Raw genomic sequence first — 24,069 nt, 5'->3', positions numbered from 1 at the left:
GGAAACAGAGATGTAATTAGCTAAGATGAGGTCATTTTGGAGTAGGGTGGATCCTTAATCCAACATGACTGGTGTCCCTATAAAAAGGGAAAATTTGGAGAAAGAGGCACCCAAGCACAAATGGAGAACACCAAAGTGAAGATGCAGCAGAAATGGGGTGACTCATCAGCTAGAAGCTGAAGAATGCTAAAGATTGCCAGAAAATTGTCAGAAACTTAAACAGAGGGATGAAGAGGTACATCCTTACAGCCCTGTAAAGAGTCATCCTACCAATGCATTGTCCTTAGACTTCTGGCCTCCAGAACATTTCCAAGTCACTCAGTTTTTTGTTCCTTGACACAAAGCAACACAGTCATTATAGGCACATTGTCCTCACAGTCATGAATCCAATATACATTTCTAAGTGATCACATGCATATATCACATCTTTTCAGTGGCTGTATGGAATTCTGTAATGGCTATGTGCCATCTGAAGAGCACTTCCATTTTTTTTCTATTACTGTAAGTGACATCATTGCTCTTCTTACGAAAATTTCATGGTAAAATATAAAACTTAACAAAGAGGGAATCCAATGTAAGGTATAGATAATAATGATGTGTGAATATAGGCTTATTAATTGTACCATTCTAGTGAGAGATACAGGAGACATGTGTCCCTTATTCTTAAGCTTAAGACTGCTCTAAAAATTAGTTTATGAAATGTAAAAGTTAACAAACGTCTTAACATCTTAATCATTTTGAAATATACACTTCAAGAATGACAGAAGCATCACCAATTTCTGGTACACCTTCATCTTTTTAAACTGAAACTCTGTCTGCTAAACAATAACCCCATATTCACACAACCTTCCAGCCCTCATCAACCACCATTCTGGGTTCTGTCTCTATAAATACAAAGTGGATTAAAGCTAAATCTTAATAAAAATTGTTTAACAGAGAGGATGGAGAAAGGGAGGGTTTGGGGAGCAGGTGAGTCAGGGAAGTGGAGTTGTTTTCTTGAAATTGTGCTTGTGGAATGCATATAATTCATTCTCTTTATATTAATAAAAATAATAATTAAAAAGCTCTGTATATATAAAATACATGGAACTTATTCCCTTTACATAAACAAATAAAGATAGATAATAGCAATGTTGTTTTAAAGGGTTAAATAGTACCTAAGTGTGTGTGTGTGTGTGTGTGTGTGTGTGTGTTTCATGTTTTGTTTATGTATTTATCCACTGATTGGCAGTTGGGTTGCTTCTATCTTTTTGTTGCTTAAATAATGCTACAATGAGCATGGACACAGAACTGTCTTTGGGATCTTCATTTCATTTCTTCTACTATCCTAATAAGAAGTGGAATTGCAGGGCTGACATGGTGGCCTTGCAGTGCTGGCATCCCATACAAGTGCGGTTTCTAATCCTGACTGCTCTACTTCCTACCAGCTCCCTGCTTATGGCGTGCCAAAGCAACAGGAAGAAAGGCTCAGATCTTTTCCCCCTTGCAGCCACATTGGGGATACCGAGGAAGCTCCTGGCTCCTGGCTTCAGATAGGCTCAGCTCCTACCATTTGGGGAGGTGAAGGAATGAACCAGTGGAATAAAGACCCTCTCCCTTTGTCTCTCCTTCTTCCCATAAATCTGCCTTTCAAATAAAAAAATCTTAAAATAAGAAGTGTAATTGTTATGTTTAGATTACTATCTTTAATTTTTCTAGGAACTAATGTTTCTCACAGAAACTATATCATTTTATACTGCCACTAGCAGTGAACAGGGACACAACATCTGTCCATTGTTGCTAATACTTGCTCTTTGCTTTTTTTCCTTTTAAATACCAGCCATTTTAATAGATGTGAGCTGGTGTTTCATTGTGGGTTTGATTTGCATCTTTCTAATGATTACTGATGTAGAACATCTTTTTATTTATATATCGGCTATTTGTTTTCTTTAGAGAAACGTATTATTCAAAACCTTTGTCCATTTTTGAATTATTGTTGAGTTGCTGGGGCTCTTCATTTAATACATATCAAATATGTGATTTGTAAATATTTTATTTCATTTTTAGGCCACTGTTCACTCTGCTACCTATGGCCTTTAAGAGTACCATTTTTATATCTTAAGATATACCTGGTAGTCTTTACACACAAGCAGGATAGACTCTTGTGAAGCAATTATTATTTCACCCCCGAAAGTTGTATCAATTTAGATTCTTACCCACAGTGTATGACTATTTCCCTTATTTCTATTCCTTTCCAGCTTGCATAAGAAGTGTCATTTAGAAATTGACATAGGCATTGAAAAGGATATTTGTCTACATAGCCCCTCTGTTCTACACAGTAAAAGCTTGTTACATCATGGTTAGTTATTACACAAATTTAAGTCAAATCATGTTCCCTGGAACTTAACATGTACATTTGATAAAAACCTGTAACTTCTACCCAATGCTCTAGGCTCAAAAGCTTTTACTTTGTTTTTACTAAAAGCTCTAATTAGTTCTCTTACCTCAAGTGATTTACTTTAATGAATGGTACCATTTTATAAATTGTGTAAATAAATCTGCTCCAATTCATAGCTGAGAAATTATAGGGGAAGCCAGTATGCCAAAACAATTCAGTGCATGCCATGGATTCAATCTCACAGCCAGAATTCGTCTTCCCATTGCCAAAGTCACTGTGTTGCCATGTGCTTCTAGTTACAGGGGCTGGAGAGGCAATAGCTAACTGACTGGATGGCACAGAGATGAAGGGAGATGATTTCCCAAAGAGCTGGCAGAAGTGAATGTCACTGCTGTGGGAAAAAGGACTCAGCCCCGGAGGATATTGTGGCTGTATGCAATTATAATTACTACTATTTAGAGAGAGACTCATGTGTTTGATCTTGAGACTAGAAGAGGAAAAAAGGAGTGTTTGCTCCCTGAATTGTACCACCTGTGAGGGCTCTACGCTGATACTAGAGAGATCTGATGCAGATTTGATACCCCTAGGCATCTTCCCTTCCTTCCATCCTGGAACTTTCTGAACAGAGCACCCTGCTCACTTGTCCTGCATGACTCCAGATAGGAATGTAAATGCCTTACTGTTTTTGAGGTCCTTGATTGCAGTTTATTAAAAAACAGAGAACTTGAGCCTGGTGCTTCCATACAGCTTTTCTAGTTTATTTGCTCTATTTGCTTGTAAAAATATGTTTTCAATTACATTTAAAACATTTAACTCTAACTACTTCGGGAAAGTCAAGATGCACTATTTTTCCTGCCCACATCACATACGTTTTGGTTTATTAGGTACTTATGGTGCAGTGCATTGATTTCAAATGGCCAATGATAGAACAGAGATATCTGGAGGAAGGTAAGGGGCAATCCTAAGATAGAAATAATAAAAGAGACACAGAAATTGAGTGTTTATTGTGGATGCATTGTGGGCATGACATATTATAGGCATGACCAAAGATGACAAAAATATATGTAAAACCCGAAGGAAAAAATGAGACTTCATGAAACACAAGATCAAAAACATGGAATGTTAGTTTGAAGTGAACCTCTTTTCGGCACATAGAATTTTCTAGATGCTTTTGTCAGTCAGTCATATGTAATTATTTTTCTTCAACAATAATGTAAAATTGGAAAGGGTTTGAAACCATAGCCTCAGTGGGGCTAAAAGGGACATTTTTGCTTCTCTCAGAGGAACAATCACTTACATGAATTAATAGGTATTATGATTATCACTTTGTCCAGATCCTGGACAAGGGATTATTGCTTGACAAATGCTGGTTAAATATTCATCTGTCCAGACAGAATAAGCAGAGGGATTAAATTGGGCCATGCACCAAACAGGAAGAGGTAGCAATGAGAAATGAAGTGAAGTATGCGTGTGTGTAGGTGAGGGGTGATGACTAGAAGAAAATATTCCCCTTTCCTCACATTCATATGACCCATGTTGGAGCTTCTAAGTCAGCTTTGCATAAGCTTATTGTGAATGAAGCAGGACAAGTTGTCTTCATCCATAAGTCATATACTACGTGTGGAACAACCGGGGTCACTGCAGGGAAAAATATTTGCTTCCTGACTTTGCTTCTTCTACTCAAGTATCTTAGTAGTCCAGTCTTAGGATTTTAAGAATCACAGAGAATTCTGGTTGTAAGTACAGATTTCTGGTCCCAGTTTAGGATATTCTGATTCAGTATGGCAAATTGGAGACGTGATAACCTGATGCAGGCAGTCCTTGGACCACACTTCACTAATTTTTAAATATTTATTTAATATTGGAAAGGCAGAGAGAGAGAGAGAAGAGAAAGACAGAGTATGCTTCCACCCACCAATTCACTTTCCAAATTGTTGCAACAACCAGGGCTATGATAGACAGAAGTCATGAGCCAGGAACTTAATTTTGGTCTCCCACATTGGTGGCAGAGACTTAAGTACTTGGCCCATCATTTGTTGAGACTCCAACCAGTGATCTAATATAGGATGTGAACATCTCAATTATTGGTCTAACCCACTGAGCTACAATGCCCATCTCCTAGGCCACACTTTAAGACAATCTGGGAAGCTTTACCCAGGACCTTTATGAATATGATCACCAGTTTCGCTTATATTAATCACTGAGGCTTTGTCTTAAGCCTTTTATTTCTGTGTCACATTGTTGACTGCTAAAGACTTCTTGAGTTTTGACCTTGATCAGCCTTTTAACCACTTTCTTTTTCGAGTCCCTCAAATTACCTTGGAATTGATCTCATTGCTTTTGATATCTGTGCTTCTCTGATTATCATCTGTGTATCCATTCATATTAATGAATACCTAAACTTGGCTTCTGTTGGGTGCATACTGCATTGCAAGATACACTGAATTTAGGCCCCAACAAGATTCATTGCCCAGCAGGGGAAATATTCAGAAAATTAAAAAAACAGAGAGTGTTAGAGGTCATAAAAAGAGGCTGGAGATATGACATCACACAGAGGGCCACTTAATCCACTCCACAGGATCAGCATTTTTTTAAAGTTTGCTGGGCATGCTTAGAGTATTGGGATGGGGTGGGGGCAGATGAGAAGGCAAGAGAACAGAACAGTGAGAATGAATCAAAATACTGAAAGATAGAAGATGTGACATTTCCAAAGGGAATTAATAGCTGCGATGTAGTGGGAATGGTGACAGCAGGTGGTGTGTCAGGGAATGGAGCTGAAAAGGTGAGCAGGCCAGAGGGATGAATGGTCTTGTCAATCCTGAGGTGCAGGCTAGATTCTAGAGAAGCACTGAAACAAGGCTAAGTTCCAATCTGGGCTGTACTGAGAAAGAAGGTTTACATGTACAGGATGGTGCAAGTAAGTGAAAGAGGTCTCCTGAACTGAAGATGGTGGTGAGAGAAGTTCTCCAAGAATGGATGAGGGAAGAGACTTGGCCTGAGAACCGACTCTTCAAATGAATCAGAAGAAAAGGAGCCAAGAACAGGATGGTCTGTAGTCAAGCAGCATGTTTAGCAACACTAAGATGAGGGTGTTTCTTCCACTAAAGGAGAAAAGAGGGAGGAAGCATTTGAGCTATCTCTTGCAATATTTTAGTCTATGGGGATTTTAGAATTGCATTAATACTACTAAGTGAGTGAGATGTAGGTTGCTCCATTTAGGTAGCCAAGAATGATCCCAGCCATTTAGTAACGCATCAGCTGTACTGTTTTTCAGATACCAGGGTCTTTAGGCAGAAAAATAAGAAACAATGAAAACTTTAAAAAATCAAGGGTGTACAAGGTCTATCGAACAAGTTAACACACATGGAAGTTCTTCACACAGTGTCACTTAACTTTCAGATGTGATACAATTTACAAAAGTCATGTCTAAAAACTAGGAGGCATGATTTCTCATTAATTGCTGCATGTAATAGCCAATTTTAATATTAGGATTATTTTTAGGGAAAATTCTCAGTGCATCTTCTGAAGGTCACAGAATTTTTTTTTTCTCCTCAAAGAAGGATGGAGATAGTATGTCCAGGCTAATCCAATTTTCCTAACAACTTCAAGTTGGGAAGCCATATAAAGGCTTGAATGAGTCGGATCTTAAAAAAAAAAAAAAATCACAAAACTACAAAAAAAAAAAAGATTTCATTAAAAGCCAAAGTTCAGCCACTTCTTTTCCAGAAAGCTCTGACAAGAGAAAAGGACTTCAATGGGAACTGTCTGACCAAGTGGACTTTCCTCACAAATGTGTAACACTGGACAGATTTGGACACATTTGGAATGTGCCATGCGTTTTACTAATGACGTTTTTCCACTCTTGGGCTTCCAAAAACCCAGAGTTCAAAGCTTCACTACGACTTTTTTATGCAGGAGTGAATTGACCACAACACTATTAGAAAAAGACGTGAGTCAGTGTGTTTGGCTCTATGTGTCTTTGTTGTGTTTTTTGGAAAAGAAAGATTGTGGTGGGGGGGGGGGCGGGTGGGAAGCAGATAGAAAAATCAACTTCCCATGCATCTTTTCCTTGAGGAGTGCTTACTTTAAAAAAATAGCTCTGAACCAGGTTATTTACATTAGGCATTTCAAAATTTTGAACAAGAACAAAGCCCACCATACCCTTGTGAAGCAAGGCTTTGTTTTTCTCATTATACAAATAGATAAATTGAGTCACTGAGCAATGAGCTAATTTCCTTGGACTCCACTGCATTAGATGAAAAGAAAGCATGAACCCAAGGTTTTGCATTCCAGGTATCCTCTTTGATCATGTTTATATTGGAAGCTGAGAACCAAAAAGTTAATAATCTGTTATATTGCATGTTGGGAAGATGAGGTTTTCTAGCCTAACAGCAATTCTATTTCATGTAGCTTATATGTATACAGACATACACATTTGAATTACCTCAACTTTCCATAATCTTTAGGGAACGAGGCATTTGGGATAATTAAATTTTCTGAATGACAGCTATTTTGCATCGTTAAGGACTAAATTACACTCTTTTATATATTTAAAATACATAATTTCCTTCTTTCTTAAGAGATGCTATTATACATGTTGACCAATTTATGTGAGCTGTGATTTAGTGATTAGTTTTGGATTTCTTAAGGCAGTGAGCAGTAATTTTGTTTCCACCATGAATGCCATTTTATTTTTTAAATTTTTATTTTTTGATAGCTTCTTTTTCTCTTCCTTTGTTCCTAAGCCTCCATACTTCTATTTCATCTTACTGTTAGTGTATTTCTTTCTTTCTTTGTTGCTTCAAGTCTACTGTGTTCTCAGAACTTGGAGAACCATGTTTGTTAGAATTATTTGTAAGGTAAATACAAATAATGTTCAAGTGAAGACTTCTGGAGATTGTTATGAATATAATCCTTAATGATCATGGACCTAGACAAATTTCGTTTTATTCTCTGTTGTCTTATTGAGCTGAAATTTTTAGAAATTATGAGTCTAGATATGTGACATATTATATACATTATACTTCTAAAGTCAACCTTTTATATTTTCTCATGTGATTCAGTATTCATCCAACAGATGCTGAATAACAAATAAAATACCTGACCCTGATCCTGAGAGTGTCTTACGATTATTCTGGGCTCACCAGTACTCATTATATCTTCTTGTCTCCAAATTTAAGACCTCATAACAATTTTAGTTAGAAAAATACCAAACAAAATACATTTCACTGTTTTGTACATTTTTATGTTATATTATGTTTGAATGCGGGCGAGACACCTTATAATTTGCTTTGTGGCACCTAGGGAATGGGATGGGGAATCACTTGAGCCCTGTGTTGGCTGGGGATGGACATGTTAGGAGAGGATAATAGTCTCAGGGGAGGCAAGGAATAGTTTGACCAGCATGACAAACACATTAATGTAATTTTCCCCTTTGCAGGAAGAGAAGGCATGGCATTTTCACATTCTTTGTGTGGTTATGTTCCAAACGTGTTTTTTTTTTTTTCAGCAGCAAACTGTGGGTGTGTGTCAAACAACATTTGATGATGTCTAGCACAGGACTCAGCACATGGTAAGTTCCCCACTGCTCACTGTTGAATAAATGAATAATGAAGTTGATATTGGAGTCCTTGCCAAACAAAATAGAGCAACTGAGGGGCAAAGTCTTTAATGCTCACATTCTTTTCTTTTGTCTTATGGACTAAAATGCTTTTTGATAAAGCTAGCATTTTTTCTTAATCTTACAATGGGATTCTTACAGCCATTGTCTTGAGGGAGTTCAGATTGAAGGCTTTCTTGGTAATTAAAATGCAGGAGTACAAATAGTTTAAGATTTCTTTAAAAGAAAAGTGGGACTCAAGTTAAGTAGTATTCTGACGTGTTGACATTATATGTTGCAGGGAGCATGAACATGGCTGAAGAAAACAGGTTTCTGTACCCAAATGTAGGAGTCAAGATGTATTTGGGTTGCTGGCAACCTCAGTGGCAGAAGCATGAAATCCACATTGTGAGATGACCTGAAGTCTTAGCTGAGACTAAGGACAGCCATCATTTTTCTGATGGTGCTGCAGCTACACACACACACACACACACACACACACACGGCATTTATAATGATATTATGTCTATATATTTTGTATTTGTATATAACATGCATTGATGTCGTGAAGGATGTGGAGGTGCCTTAAGTTGGGAAAGCATCATGAAACCTTGGACATTTCCTCCTTTGGGAAACTCACAGAGAGACTGAAATAGTGCCCTTTACTGCAAGCAAAGAATGGCAACCATAACAAAACAAAAACTGAAAGAAAACACCCTTAAACCAAACCAAACCAAAACCAATAAACTGAAAAGGCCAGAAAAGTAAGTCAGCCTAGAAGGAGGTTACACAACCACCATGAGCAGTTTGAAGCAGGACCCTGGAGTGTAGCACAGAGTTCATTAAACAAGCTGCAAGCCCCATTATTTGCACTAGAAGGAAAATAGCACTTGAAAGTTCTTCTCACATCAGTATTCAATGTGCCAGTTCTAATGTAAACAATCAATAGCTGATGAGCTTCATTCCTGAATCACTTGTACTGAGGACCTTCTGATACCCCCTTTCTCATGGGACTTTATGACAATTCTGCTTGAGAGGTAAGCTTATCGAGGAGAAGAGGAATTAGATTGGGCAAGGCTTGGTGTTGTCTCTAAGCCTGGATGGCTGGGTGGAAGAAGTGGGACTTGATCCTAAAATTTCTTTGCTAAATTAAATGCTTTTTCTCCCCTAACATTATAAAGACTTCCCAGAGATAATAAAAGATGTTTTCTCCTCCACACATTGCAAGAAGTTTGGCTTTAAATAACAGAGGTATTTAAAACTATCATTAAAAATTTCCAAATACATTTTAAAATGAATTTTTTCTCATGTAAAATTATAGACTATACAGTAGCAGACAACCTACAAAACTGTTCCTATCAATTAAAATTTCAACTGTTATGTATTGAGGGGTGCTAGAGTTCTATTTCTTTGGAAAGCACCTTCTGAATCATAGAATTTGATTCTTGTAACCTTGCAGGTCATTCAGGTTTCTTTTGCTGAAATTTCTAATTTATATTTCCAGGATACCCAGAGTCATTCAGCCTGAATGAATAGGAACAGGAGGGCTTTAGTAATGGAATGAATTAGTTTCACAGCTTCAACCCTTATTACTTCAATGATGTTGAGAAGTTTGTTTAATCTCTAATCCTCTAATGTCTCACATATAAAATGTCAATAAAATTCTTCTGTTCCTAATTAATATAAAATACATTCTATAAGCTGTAGGTTTCTTCATAAGGGGTAATTATTATTATCCTCGCTATTTAAAGTATCTTCATGTGTATAGAATTTCCAAATGAAGATTCTTACCAGTGTTTTTTTTTGTTTGTTTGCTTGTTTGTTTGATTGCTTTTGCTGATGTGGCAACATGGATTAATATTTCTTAAATATAAGATGTCAAACAAACACCCTCAGTATATTTTTATTGTTGTTGTTGTTGTAAAGGAGTTAGGGATTCTTTCTTAGCCACTGGCTCATGTCCACAGATGAGAATTTTATTTACATGTATTCAGATGTGATTTAAACACATGGTGATTTTTTTACGGCTGAACATAAAAAATTTACAAGGTAGATGTCATTGCTATCTTTACCATTGACTCCAGAACTTGCTTATGCTACAATTTGTAAACATTTTACAAGGCAAGGGAAAATACCTATAATTATTTTTTAAATGTTTTTTTGGCTCATGTTAGCAGGACAAATTCTTTTATTTTATTATCTCAAGAAGAAGTTTTCATTGAAGGTTTTTCCAGTCACTCTAAATAAACTTAGCCGTGAATGGAAAAGATGCAGCTGATTGTCCTGGCTTCTCGAGTGGCTCTTCGCCCTTGTCCTGCTGTTGGTTGAGTCAGAAGGAAGGCATGTGGTGTGGCTGACCTCTGAAATCATTCAACATCTCTGTAAACCGTTGCTATTAGAGACTCACTAGGGTTTGTTTTCTGAAGACATATTAATAAGTCAGAATTGAATCTACTGCCAGACTGTTTGATCACTTTGCTGTTGGCTTGGCCGGGCACAGGATTTTATTGTGTGATTGGCCTGTTGGCATGATGATTTCTGAAGGTTGCTGATAAGCCAGTAAGTGCCAGGGGGGCACATCACTGTCAAGTTCCAACAACACGCTACCTCCCCTGACCTGCTGGCAGAAGGCTTGGCCTTCTTTAGAGTACTTCAGGTTGTTCGCTGGAAAACACAGACATAATGTTAGAGACAAAATGCTCTGGGAAAATCTATTGTGAAAGACTGCTTTCCTTCAGACAGTGGTGAGATTAAAAGCAAAAACTGTTCAGTGAGCCTGTGTCAGACACCCAGAATTAGTCTTTCTCTGTAAAACCAGTCGTAGTGAAGATTGAAGTAGTCCTATGTCTCAGCAGGTATTTAGTCAGACACCCAGGATTTGTAGTAACTGCTCTTCATTTGGTCATATGGCAGGCTGCAATATTAAGGGATTTGATGGGGCTATGGATTTTTTGTTACTTTAACAGGTAAGAAAGAGTGTCTGTCATACATTCTCAGTAGGAAAAAAGATGTTTGAGGGAGTATTGGCACATCTGGCCAAAGTCAGATGTTGTTATTGATTTGAAAGAGGTGAAAATGGAATGACGGACTGAGAGAGAGGAGCTGAGGGACTGGATTGTGAAGCAAAAGTGTTCTATACTTCATAATGACGCTGTATATTTTTTAACAGAGTATTGATAGTCCCAGGGCAATGGCATCACTCAGAAAATAAGTTTACTTTTCATAATTTAATATTTAGAATTCAAATATTTAATAATAACATGCAAATAAGAGTCTATCTTGTGCCCCATGTTTATGTCTAGAGTTAAGTAAAAGGCTATTAACAGCATGTGTGTCTCTGTGTGCTGGGGTAGATGCAGAACGCATATGCATAACATTTATAGAGTATGAAGGAAGAAGGCTAGATGTGGAAGCACAGTTCTTGTGCTTTTCACTAAAGTTTAGGGAAACAATTTTTGGTCATTTCATGGCATGGAGATATAAAGAATCAGTATATTATAAATTGTATTCAGATCTTTAATTCTTTCTAGAATATTCTTTCTGGCCAACTTTGTACAAACAGAAAGGAGGTTATCACCATGATTTGAAAAAACCCTGATTATATCATATCCTTGAAAATGGATTTAAACCAAAGAGTGTCTTCTTAGGACAGTCTACGGAAATAGAGGAAAGCATATTTAGAGCTTTCTCATTCACCATCACCAGATTTTATTCTCCTTTTCTTTTCTCCCATGTACACCTATTAAAATCCTATTAGGTGAGATATTGAGATAAGCAAGACCCACATTGTTTATCAGGAACTCATTCTCTAGTGCAGAGATGAGTATCTGGTTTAAGCCAATGCCATTACTAATCCACTGCAGGGCTATGCACAGAATACTTGGGAATTTGGAGGATGTATGTAGTGCAGCCTGGGGTAGGCTGGCTACTGGTGTGTCTTTATTTGGTGTGGACCTTGATCAAGGGAGGCATAGAAATTCACCCACTAGAATATGTGGGGAAACATGACATGGAGGAATAAGAGATTAAGAACAAAAGAAAAAAGTATAGCAGAATGTGACTACAGGGGATGAACTAGACTTTATTTCCTGTATGTCTCCTACAGCTCAAGGTACAACTTGGGGTCTACATATTTTTTAGATGCACTTTCATTGTAGGCTAAACAGCAGGTGAAGACATCACAGATATTTGCCTATATGATTCATGTGACATGGGAGAATCATGAGTCACCTGGACTCTAACCATCTGGCAATAGATTGCAATAAAAGTAACACCAAGAAGCGTGACATGGAGAACCAGATTCAAGTTTCTTCATGTGCTGAAGTGCTTTTGTTCTAATCTGTTTCTCATCTAATCATGGGAATTTCTAGTTCTACTGCCTGAACAATGACATGCTAGACTACTACTCTCTTTGCCAGACTGATGCCAAGCATTCTGTATCACTTCAGGCAAGTTTGCGGAGAAACACTAACCCTTAAAATTACCCCAGGGAGCAATGATAGCTTTTAAAATTTTTTTTCCAATTACACAAGTCCTTACTTTTTTGGATCTGAAATGACAGCATGCTTTTAGAAAAAAAAATATATAAAAAAGAAAAAGATAATCCCAGTATTAAACAAGAAACAGGGCCAGTCAGCAGTGTCTAGGAACGGAGCCACTGGAGTTCTCCTATTTTCCCTATTAGTCAGACACATTGTCTCGCTTGTGTGACAGGGTGAGAGCTCACGCAAGGCAAGAATTGGGCAGCTGACGGACTTTGGGGTGACCTCGATGAGAATATCCACTCTGTGGTTTCCCTGCTGTGTGGCGCTAGTGAAGTAGCAGTTTCCGTCTTTCATTCAGGAATGATAATGTTCTTCTCGTAGGGTTGATAAATGGAATAAAGATAGTAGGACCAGTGCAATGCCTGATACTGTTGGACACTTAATAAATAGCATTTCTTATTGTAACTCTTAATGGACTATTTGAGTCTTTTCTTTCAATACCGTGAGCTACTTACTTTTTTTTTTTTAAGGAGACCATGTTTAATTTTTTCACGTTGAGGTCCTGGCCCTTAGGCAGGGGAAACAGAATTCCCAGAATAAGGCTTAAGAAGGACAGTGCGCTTTATGGGGTGGGAGTGTCAGATAAGTGAAACAATCCCTGATGTAAAATTTGCCAGAATATCATTAAGTTTGTTCCTATCATAGAAATTAGCTCTTCTGATGGTGAAAAAGCAAACCAGAAGTATATTTTGTTAATGTCAGTTAATTAACACAGTATATATATATAAAACAGAATTGTTATCTAAGATTGATGAATTAGCTCACAGAATTGTGTAGGCTTCTTGATGATTTATCAAATTTGTTGCTTATTGTTGAATACCCTTTCTTGTAAAATATCCAGGGAGAGAGACAGAACAGGGAAAAGACAATTTCAATCCGTAAATATTTTCATTATTAGAAATATAGTTTGAAGATAAGAGAGAAAAAAGAGGGAGAGCAAAAGGGAGGAATGGTAGGGAGAAGTGAAGGAAGAGAGAGGAGAGAGAGAAAGGAATAGATGCTGTTGGTATTTCTTTTGTTTTGTATATATAAAGCACTGGGATAGAATAAAAGCATTTTCTTTGGCTTATTTCCCTGTCTAGATTTAGAAATTCATTACCTTGAGGTTATTTCTATTTTTATGGTTTGACTCAGCCCCTCTCTTACATTCAGTATATATTATATTCAATATATATTACATAGTAAATAGCAACACTGACAATACCATGTCCCAGGAAATGTGCATACAGTGGAGGAGAAATTGATTCCCAAACTGATCCAGAGAAAACCAATCCCAAGTAATGTTCCAAGGTAGGGGAACTATGTCATGAAATGAGTTTGGGAAAATTTTGCTACAGCATTTTGGAAAAAGGAAAATACACATAGCATATTGTGGTCTCTGTGAAGTCTCACAGTGGCTAAAATAATTTACTATTGTTTTACTGTGTTTTAAAACTTTCTTGACCACAGCATGTTTTTCTGTATAAACATCTATTAATATCTCAGGTAGTAGTGTTTGAAATGCATTTTGGAAAATGTTGATGAAGGGGAATGCAGCTATTTTATGCAATATAATAAGCATGGAAAAGTCATCTTTATTCAGTTAAAATACAATTTTTAAATCACAAACCCTTTTTTGTGGTTGAGAAATTCCCCTTCAGTGGCAAAATATGGATTCGTAAGCACATAAGCCTTTTGAGACTCTTTAAATCATAGTTTAATTATTGTTTCTTTTTTCCTTTCTACTTACCCTTGACCTTGTTTGGCCTTTTGAGGCATGTGGGATTACTCTGTATTTTAAGAGACAAGAATGCTCTTGAAGGATATGTGCCTATTTGTAATTGTATCCTCTTTCAATTGGTTCTGTGTAAATACCATGAGCCCTTTCCAGGCATTGTATAAATCCATTTACCATACTAAATTAAAGCCTGTAACAGTGTATGGTTAAGTAGCATCGCTCTGTATAATTCTTGGCAAAACCTACGGCGTGTTTTAATTGTGAAGGGAGTGATTATTTGGGAGCTGTTCTTTTTAAGATAAATAAAGATGCAGAGATGATCAATGACTTGCTCCAGTCCCCAAAGAGACTCAAGGTGTTTTTGAGATTAAAGCTCTGAAGATTTTCTGGAATGGCAAATTACTGAACCACATGCATACCAATTCCATAGCTTCACCTCTTTGACATCAGAAATGGCTTTAGAGAGAGGATTATTTTATTTCGCTGTGAATGTCATAATTTTTTCTAAAGCAAGCAGCCCTTCTCTTGTGTGCCAAGGATTTTCTTTTATGGTTCTAATTGATCTCTATCCCCCAAAGGGTTCTGAATTATGCAAGTGTCTCAAGTCTTAACAAGCTATCCCCACACAGCTGTGCAATGGAAATGTTTAACAGAAAGGTATTCACTTTGTTCTAGGCAAGGGCCCGCCTGCTCCCTGGAGAGACCCAGCTCCAGGGGAGCAAGTGCTGGGCCATGTTGGTTGGGGAAGCCTGTCTGGCCCGTTTCTGCCTTTTCCCCCACAGCTCCCGGACCTTCCTGTGCTGTTGACATGGAGGACCTAACCATGGCATATTCTGCACTCTCCCTGTGCTTCTATCTTGTTGACCCACAGCTGCCAGCGTTCTTTATTCCTGAACTGAGCGTTTAGATTCAATCTTGGCTGGTGGTGGCCTTGGAAAGAACATTTTTTAAGATTGCTTTGGTTTTCTTTCAAATAAACTTCTGCAAGCCCGGACATTTCTGGCATTGCTGAATCGTGGGTGATTTATTCTTAGAAGCTTAAGTTGGGATTCTTTTTAAAAAGAAAACTAACAATGTAAGGTACATTTTAGCCACTGGTTACAAAAGACACCTTACTCTGCCCTTTATGAGAGGAATTCAAACTGAAGGCCTCTGGGAAAGGTCTGTTTTCTCTTCAGAGACGCTCAGTCCCCTGGCTCCCTCTACTGGTGAATGACGTCCTCCCCATTCATTTGGGCAGCGATGGATTGGAATAAAGTGGGAGCGGGAAGGGGCACTAGTCATTTTGTTAACCCAGGAATTATGAATCCAATAGAATATTTTTGCCGCAGATCACTTTTCTTCCCTCATTCTTCCAACCTCAATAATCTTGGCCACCTGAAGTTACAAATTCTTAGCTCCATCTAGTGTCTCCCTTGATGTACTTCTTGGCAGTGTCCTGGGTCCCGCCATTTACCAAAAGGTGGCTTGTTCAGATAGACAGAATTGATGATTGACATGACTTCTGGACTTTAACTCTGCTACGTATAGAATTTTTAAGAAAATTTAAGAAATAATGTACAGTCATCTCCTTGGGTTTATGGCATGAGAACTGAATAAACATAAGAGGTCTTAAAAAGTTCATGGAAAATGCACACATGGAAAACTACTTATCAATGTCAAACACTTTTGCATCCAAATGAACATCTTTTAACTCTATTTTCCATGGACTTTCTGATGTACCCTCATTAAATGAAGTGATGGCTGGCAAATGGGCTCCCACATCATTATACTCTTTAGACAGCTTTTAAGATTCCCAGTTTTCCTAGCAAACTGAAGGCAACTAAGGCTTAACTCCTCTACTGCTGAATACTGAAACTTCTGCAGAAATCTAATAGTAGTTGTGCTGGAACATGAAGTCACAACTATGGAAGCCATTGTCCCAAACTTCCAGGAAAACAGCTGTTTTCTTTAGTTAACAGCAGAGCCTGCAGAAGTGCCCCCATCAGGATGGATGCTTGATATTTCCTGGAGAAGCCAACAGCTGACTCCCAAACCCAGGCCTATTGAATTAGACTTGGAAAAGTAGCACATGAAGTGATTAATTGTCTTCAGTTTCAGCACATCAAATGATCCAACGCCTAAATATCCTGTGATGTAAACACATCCATGGAGAGCTTAGAGAGGCAGTCCCCAAGAAATGCTGACTTAAAAAGAATGTTTTCACAATGAAGCTTAGTCATAGACTATGCAAATTTTACCATACAATAAATCAATTTCACAAACACAATTACTGTTTCAGAGATATGCAAACAATTGTCAGGCATACTTTAGAGGAAAGTGAAGAAGCATCTGGGATAACATCTGGTCACTTATTCAGGGCAAATTATTTCCAGAAATGATACAAGAATACTATGTTTTCTACCTTCATCATTTTCTATAAAGAAGCAACTTCATGTATTACCAGTAATTGAGTCATTACCTTAGCAGAGATCATTTGGATAACTTGACATCTATAGAGTTATTAGCCTTAGTCAGAGTCAAATCTGAATGAAGTCCAGTTACACAATGTATACATGTACTGAAGCATTGCATTAATATGAACAATTGTTATGCCTCTTATTTAAAACAATTAAATTTTAAAAAGGAATGTTAAAAATAAAGTACAAGCTAAAATAAGCATCCGCGAGGCTCTCTGAGGTTCATGAAAGTTTTCATTTGCATCATCTGTGGTCCGAAGACATTGTACCTATAGGTTTTGCACCTGATCCAGTTGTCAGACGGAAATGTACCTGAAGGCACTACACTTGATGTGAACAGTTAAGAAAGTCTGAATTCATATTAAAGTCTTTTCTCCTGAACCCCAAATTTCTTGGGAACTTCTTCTGATAGTTGCTGTCTCTATAGAGTTGGTTCTTTGATCATCCTTCCTTCTCTCATTACAACACGTATCATACTCACACCTGCCGATCAGTGTCCCTTATGTTTTCTATGGTTGTCTGCTGTGCATGTGTTATCCTTTCTCTCATTAAAGATCTGGGATGCACATGATAGTTGCATTGGCAATATATTGTTGAGTGCAGAAAGTAGAAAATTATTATGTACACTGTTATATGTTAGTACATTTATTCTCTCATATAAGTATTAGAACTAGATCTTAATCCTGTTTTTAAAAAGATAAATTGTAGAACTCTGATAAAGATCTAGTAAAACGACAGCAGGCAGGGAAATGTTTCCGCTATTGATTAGGCTAAATGAACTCTCTCCTATGCTCTCTAAAACAGGGGAATCTTAAATTAGACATATTTAGTTTTGTATCCCTGTAAGTTCCTTTATACTCCTTACAGGAACTTTTATGGAGAAAGAAAAAACAGGTATTATTTTTTGCTATCATGTATTTTTTTCATTCACTCTCCCCCTCAGTAAGCAGTAATCATGTAACAATTTCTAGAAAAGAGAAAAACATAGAAAGTTCCTAGGATGGGGATGGTGACTTTTCTGTTGTAAGAGATTGGATCATTGTTTTATAGACATTATTTAGTATGGTGGTATAGCTGCAATTCACCACACCACCAAGTTCCTAGAGAATGCTGAGCAAAGTCAGAGACATGTTGGATTGACATGGTATGAGGTGACATAGTTACCAGAGAAGAAACACTAAAGGAAGGAATTTAGCACCGTGACCTCCAACCTTGGTGGTATATCCCCATTAAGGTGATTTTGGGAAAGACATTAACCTTTCTGACCTTTTCTCATCTATAAAGTTAACTTTTAGTTAAAATTAGCTCCAAGTATACTTCTGAATTTGTATTTTGTGATTCTTTAAGCTTTTTGTTTTAACCTTCAAGAAGAAAGATTGGGTGTGGATTAACTAAAGCACTTAGATACCTCAAGGTGTCTATTAGAGACAAATAGCAATGGAAAATATTTCTTACAGACAAATGAATGAAGGTTGAGAAAACTGTGTGACTTTTTTATATGATATGTCTTATTTCACAGAAGCAAGATGAGACTTTTCCTGATGAGAAAAGCCTCACATGAGTCATGGCACGCTAAAACAGCTCGATAAAAGCTGAAATTTCTTTCCCTGAAAGAATGGAGAGAGTGGCACTGAAGGACCACGATTACATCTGCAAGTCCCAAAATGGGTGGAAGGAGAGAAGGGCCAGTTTTTGTTTTCCAGGAAGGATGAGAGAACTGAGCCCAAAATAAACAGAGGACACTGGTTGGTGAATCATTAGGTATGCTGACCTAATCACCCACAGCTGCTGCCTATGCCCTTCTACCACACTGAGGGATTAGAATTCATCATTATTTTAGGTGACTGTGATTAGTTTTTGGGAGCACTTCAGTTTGATCCTATGCAAATCCTGTGACTTCATAGATCTGAGTACACAGAACCCTCAGATTTTAGACATTCAAACCGTATGTGGCTCCCTTTAACCGTCTTCTGGCAAATCTATTTGCCTGAGAAAAAACACAAAGAAGCTTTTCCTCAAACAGCAAGCATGGTTACTAAGGCAATAGTGGCATCTCTGGCCAGCGGCTTCTCTCCCTTGGTGCTGAAATGTGGTTAATTCTTCTCTCCCACTCTTCACTGCTCTGTCTCTGAACAAAGGATAAGTTCAACAGAGCTATAATTTAGTACTGCGACATGTAAATTGCTGCTAATAATGAGCAAGTTGCTGGAAGATCTGTCTCATTACATCCTCAAGTATTTTGCAATTGGAAAATGAACTCCTAAATGATTTAGGTAGTGAGAACCTTTTCACATATGTCCCCTTAACCTCATACTCTCCTCCCCCCGTTTTTCATTCAATAAAACAATTTGCCTCTTATTAAGACTACTCCAGTTTCAAGTTCTGTACCTTTGCATTAGGCATTTGTGCATTCACAGGGGATTGGTTGAATGAAGAGTGTGGAAGCAGAGGAAAGACCTGGTTCTCAGGTTACCTGGAGGACCAAGTTTTGGGAAACAGAGATGGGAAGTTGTCATACCAAGGCAAGTAACTTTGGGTATAAAGGAATGCATTATGGCTTTCACCACTGAGCTTGCAAAGAGTTACCCAACACTACCTTCAGGAGGGTTAGTGTTGGCTTTGTGGATGCAACATACCAATTCATTAAAAATATGTTTCAAGCCAATTAGACCTATAGTATAGCTTTTTCAAACTAGAACTAACAAATTCTTTGGGGTCAGACCTGTAGTTATTTCATTCTTTAGGATTGAGCCATTCTGTTAGAGGAGGAGGACCAGAAAGAAGGCATGGCAGAGCTGGATCTTAACTTCCTGGAATTTCTGTCACTGATCAGAAAGTGTCATTCTGTGCCTGGAGATAGTGGATGTTGTGGGCTTTAAACAAAGAAAAGAAAAGAAAAGAAAAGAAAAGAAAAGAAAAGAAAAGAAAAGAAAAGAAAAGAAAAGAAAAGAAAAGAAAAAGAAAAAGAAAAAGAAAAAGAAAAAGAAAAAGAAAAAGAAAAAGAAAAAGAAAGAAAGAGCAAAAAGCCAAGGGCAGAGCTGCCGCTTTTGCCTTTCCCTGACTCTTTGCACTTCATAGCAAAGAGGGCAGTAAGAAGCTGTGTGTGTGTGTGTGTGTGTGTGTGTGTGTGTGTGTGTGTGTGTGTGTGAGAGAGAGAGAGAGAGAGAGAGAGAGAGAGAGAGAGAGAGAAAGAGAAAGAGATCCTGCAGCTTCCTTCTCGATTCTCTGCTCTTTCCCATACTCCTGTTTCTGATACGTCTTTTTGCAAGTTGAAGTCAAGTGACATATGTCTTCTGATTATGGAAGGGAAACGGTTGTGAAGTGTTGGCATTGGTGGAAGATCTGAAATGATAAGGAATGCCCTCACTAGCAACAGAACATGCATCCTGTATTTCTATGAGAGTAGCCACTCACCTTTCTGTTTTGAGAAACATGCAGCAATCATTCAAAGCCTGAGGCAAAGGAGTTAGCTAGAAATTATCATGAATCTAATCCTGGGCCAGCCACACAGTACAAGAGGAGGAGACTCATGCTAGGTCTCCACATGTGGGCAGAAGGGGCAGATTAAAGTGATTATATGAGACCTCATCACTGAGTTTTCTAAAACCTTGTGAAGACAAACATCATCTTGGTCTGTTTGCACCCTATGGAGAAAGCATTGCTTGTCTAGGAATGGCTCCTGGGAGAGTTCAGATCTTGAGCCAACCAAGATGATCTCACATAGTGAACTTACGGGATTGACTCTGATGGCATATGGGGAAGGCAGTTACTGTGAAATGGTTCATAGCTGGTTGAGTGCATTAACTGCCAGGAAAAGCATGAGCAAAGCCTCGGAGAATATTTTTCATCCCCAAACTTAGGAATAACAGGGAGTTCTTTTACATTGGAAATATTTCTTCTCTCTCTCTTCCAGAAAAGATAACTTTTCTCAAGAGGATCTGATGATTGAAGCAGTGCATTTTCATCCTTATAATGATGGACCTGGGTCAGGCACAAAGAAAGAATTGGCATGGACATACCACACACCTGGTTTGGCCTTGTCTCATACCTGTGCTCTTGTCTTGGTTGATTAACCACTTATATCAGAAATGATGCAAGCAGTCTGCCCTGTGGCATAAGATAAAAGATATTTTAACATACTCAGGTCACATTCTATCTTGGCCAATAGTAATTTCATCACATTTTCTTAAAGGAAACCACAGTCTTTGCAATATTCTTACCTAGTGAGGAAAATCTTAACATGATAGAAAGCTTTAGGTATAGCTCTTTCATTCGAATAGCAACATTGAAGTTCCTCTACCCCACACAGAATTTTAAATACCTCTGTTATTTCATCTGATGTACAAAAGATAAGAAGAAAGTTTGGAAGGCCCTTAGTTAAGTTTCTAATTATTTCAGTTATTTTAATAAAGGAGAATATTTTATTGCTTGGGTGAATTTCTCCTTTCATATTCCACACAAAACAATATAAACAGACAAAAACAGAAAGAAAAAGGAAAAAAAATCAGAAGGAGGAGAAAAAGATGCAAAAGAGCCAAACATTTCTCTTATTTGAGGAACATTAAGGGCTAACATAGTGGTTTGGTTTCCTGGCTGGCAGCTTGGGATTGCCTTTGCTAAACCATCCTGTGCATTTCCCAAGAGGAAACATTTGAACAGGGATTTTCTCCCACATGAGAGAGCTTCATCCCACACAGCCCACAGATTTTGATGCAAACTTCATTCACCAAGTGTCTGGTTCTATAAAAGGAGCTGTTGAGTTTGTTTCTCCTTTCACAGGTGCACACCACTCATTCTGTTTCAGGAATCAGAAGAGATTTTTTTTTTAGGGGTTGCTTAGACTCAGGGCATATCTGCAAATCTGATGCCAATCAGGTGGGCTCTAATTTACTAGATTAAGGAGATCAGGGTGGCCGGCAGGATTAACACTTCCAAAGCTTTTCTTGCTGATCTTTCTTTACCACCAGCTGGTATACACAGGAATCTTGTACAATCTGGCCTGCATTTTTCTCATACTGTGGAACATATTGAAACGCTTTATGTTTAGGTGTGAGTATAGAAATTCATGAAGTCCTTTTACACACTTTCCTGGTTCCAACACAGTCTATGGTGAAAAGAAGGCTTTGGGAAAGCCAGCTCTGCCCCAGCCTGTAAGTTGGGATTTGTTCTTTCCTATCCTATCTACCAGCCACCTGATTACTGGCCCTGTGCTGAGGCCACCGGTTCACATAATTTTTTCCAAACACTTAAACCTGAGAAGATACTTTTTAAGGGACTTACAGAAGCTGTCTTGGGGGGTTTGGAAAACATCACAAAATTTTGTTAGCAGACCTTTCGACTGCGCTATTTTTAGGAAGCTAATTGTGTCCTTTTAAAGTACCCGGTTGACAAAAGGACGTTTTCCTTGCTTCTGTTGATATATGAAACACTTCATAATGAAAAAAAACGTCAGTAGCACACCCCAAACACGTTTTAACGTCAGTCACAGTCTGCAAGGAGTAAAAAAGTGATTTTTAAAAAAGAGAAAAGGTTTTTGCAATACTTATGCTGCTGTTTCTGCCCAAAAGGAGCTTTTATTTTACAGTTCAAACAGAAGTTTATTTTCAAACCAGTTGCTACTTGAGGAGCAGCTGACCAGGCATCCCTAAGAAGCCGCTGTAAGCAAACTGCCAGCACGGTGAGCAGACAGGACTTCCTCCCAGGCAGCAGCCCCTCCCTGGTCAGCTGCCGGCAGAGTGTAGTCTTACCTTGGGCAAGTAAGGTCGGGCAGAGAGGCTCGCGGGCTCCCACGGAGAGGACTGGGGAAGGGCTGTGATCCACGGCGGGTAACATGCACTTGGCTTTTATGCGCAGGTGGGAGGAGCCGCTCCTCATAGTAGGTGGGCAGGGAAGGAGTGGCGGGCAAGGCGCCCCGGGAGGAGCCGGACACTCTTCTCTGGGGAGGGGCGAGAGCTCAGAGCCGGTAGCCCGCGACAGGGAGGAGGGGGGTCACCGAGCAGGAGCAGGAAGGAGTGGCATCCGGACGGGAGGGGGAGAAGTGGGAGGGAGAAAAGGCAATGGGAGAAATAGGGACAGGGATCTAGAGCACAGCTGGGATAACGTGACACACAGCGAGAGGAGGCAAATACGCAAGCAAAAAGGGGAGAGGGGCTTGAGTTTTTGTTATGATTTTGCATGACAATTGTGGGTGAGATGCTCCTTGTGACTAAAGGTGATTTCTACGAGTCTGAAAAGCTAAATAACGGTTCAGGTTCAGCACAGCTGAAAGTTGCTAAGCCAGACAAGGAGGGGAGCTCGAGGTGCAACACCTGGAGTAGAGGGGACCGACCCACCCGGCACAGCAACCCCGCGCGCCTGCTCGCCGCCCGCTGGGGCGAGTCTTCTGACCCTCTGCGGCCGGGCAGGTGGCTGGGCCGCTGGGGCGCTGGGGCGCTGGGGTCAGGACCAACTCCTGGCGCTGCTCTTCCTGTGTGCGGCACCTGGGGTCCCCCCTTGGGACGGTGTGGCGCCTTTCAGGTAAATCCAGCCAAGGAGGATCCGCGCTGATGGACTGGGGTAGAAAAGCGCCGCAGAGCCAGCCTTCAGCCTCCGACAGCTGCTTATGTAACCTGGGATTGCAGGACTGTCTGCTTTCTGGTTGTTTTCGGTGTTTAAACAATTCTCCTTCCCTAACAATTGGAAAACGTCCCGGTGCCACGGCTCTTGCCTCCTGTGTCTTTAAGCACTCAGAGAGGATTCAACCGGTAAGCAGCTGAGGGATCTGGCTGAAATTGTTAAGAAATGCATTCAGAGAAAGAAAAACAAGCTCCATTCGCTGCTGAGTGGTGACTCACTTCCCACCCCAAGTTTGCCACCAAAGGAATCAAGGCGTTTTAAAGGAGAAAACTTGAGACTTGGGGTGCTAATGGGGCCCAGCAAGGGATGGGCTGGAAAGAATAAAGGGATAACTTATACGGAACACATGCACATACAGCACACACACAGGGGGTACTTTTAAAACTTCGTGGAAAAAAGATTTGTTCTCTTGTGAAAAACATTTGTGAAATCTATGCATGTTATTTTTCATACTATGTACTTCTGCTAAATTTTAAAAGTGCGCACATTTACCCATTCTCACCTGTATACTTCTGTGTTCATGACAGTCTTCTGAGGTACATGTGAGCCACATTGTACAGGGTTGTTTTGATCTTTGTTTTTTGAAGAGAAGGCTCTCAAAGGGGTTAAGAGACTCTTTGAAACAAAGGAGGGAGCCTCAGCCACTGGACTTGTCAACTCTGGGCATTCCGTCTGGCCTCTGGCAGCGGTCTGGAACACCTAGCTTGAGCTTAGGTTATCTTCTGATGTCTTTGGGCGGTAGCAGGTTCCAAAAGATA

The 24,069-nt window shown here is 39.1% G+C and overlaps 1 protein-coding gene across 1 annotated transcript in view; it reads right to left on the bottom strand.

Moving 5' to 3' along the window:
• The window catches only part of COL8A1 (collagen type VIII alpha 1 chain), a 149,741-nt gene extending 127,061 nt beyond the window's left edge, over positions 1 to 22,680 (bottom strand). The window contains exon 1 of the mRNA XM_004593231.2: positions 22,444 to 22,680. The gene's annotated coding sequence lies outside the window, so the exon portion shown is untranslated. The remainder of the gene's footprint in view (positions 1 to 22,443) is intronic.
• Between the last annotated feature and the right edge of the window lie 1,389 nt (positions 22,681 to 24,069).

This window comes from Ochotona princeps, chromosome 3, assembly GCF_030435755.1.
Source record: "Ochotona princeps isolate mOchPri1 chromosome 3, mOchPri1.hap1, whole genome shotgun sequence".
NCBI lineage: Eukaryota > Metazoa > Chordata > Mammalia > Lagomorpha > Ochotonidae > Ochotona > Ochotona princeps.
Note: the sequence above shows the minus strand (reverse complement) of the source record. Positions and strands in the feature narration are given on the sequence as shown.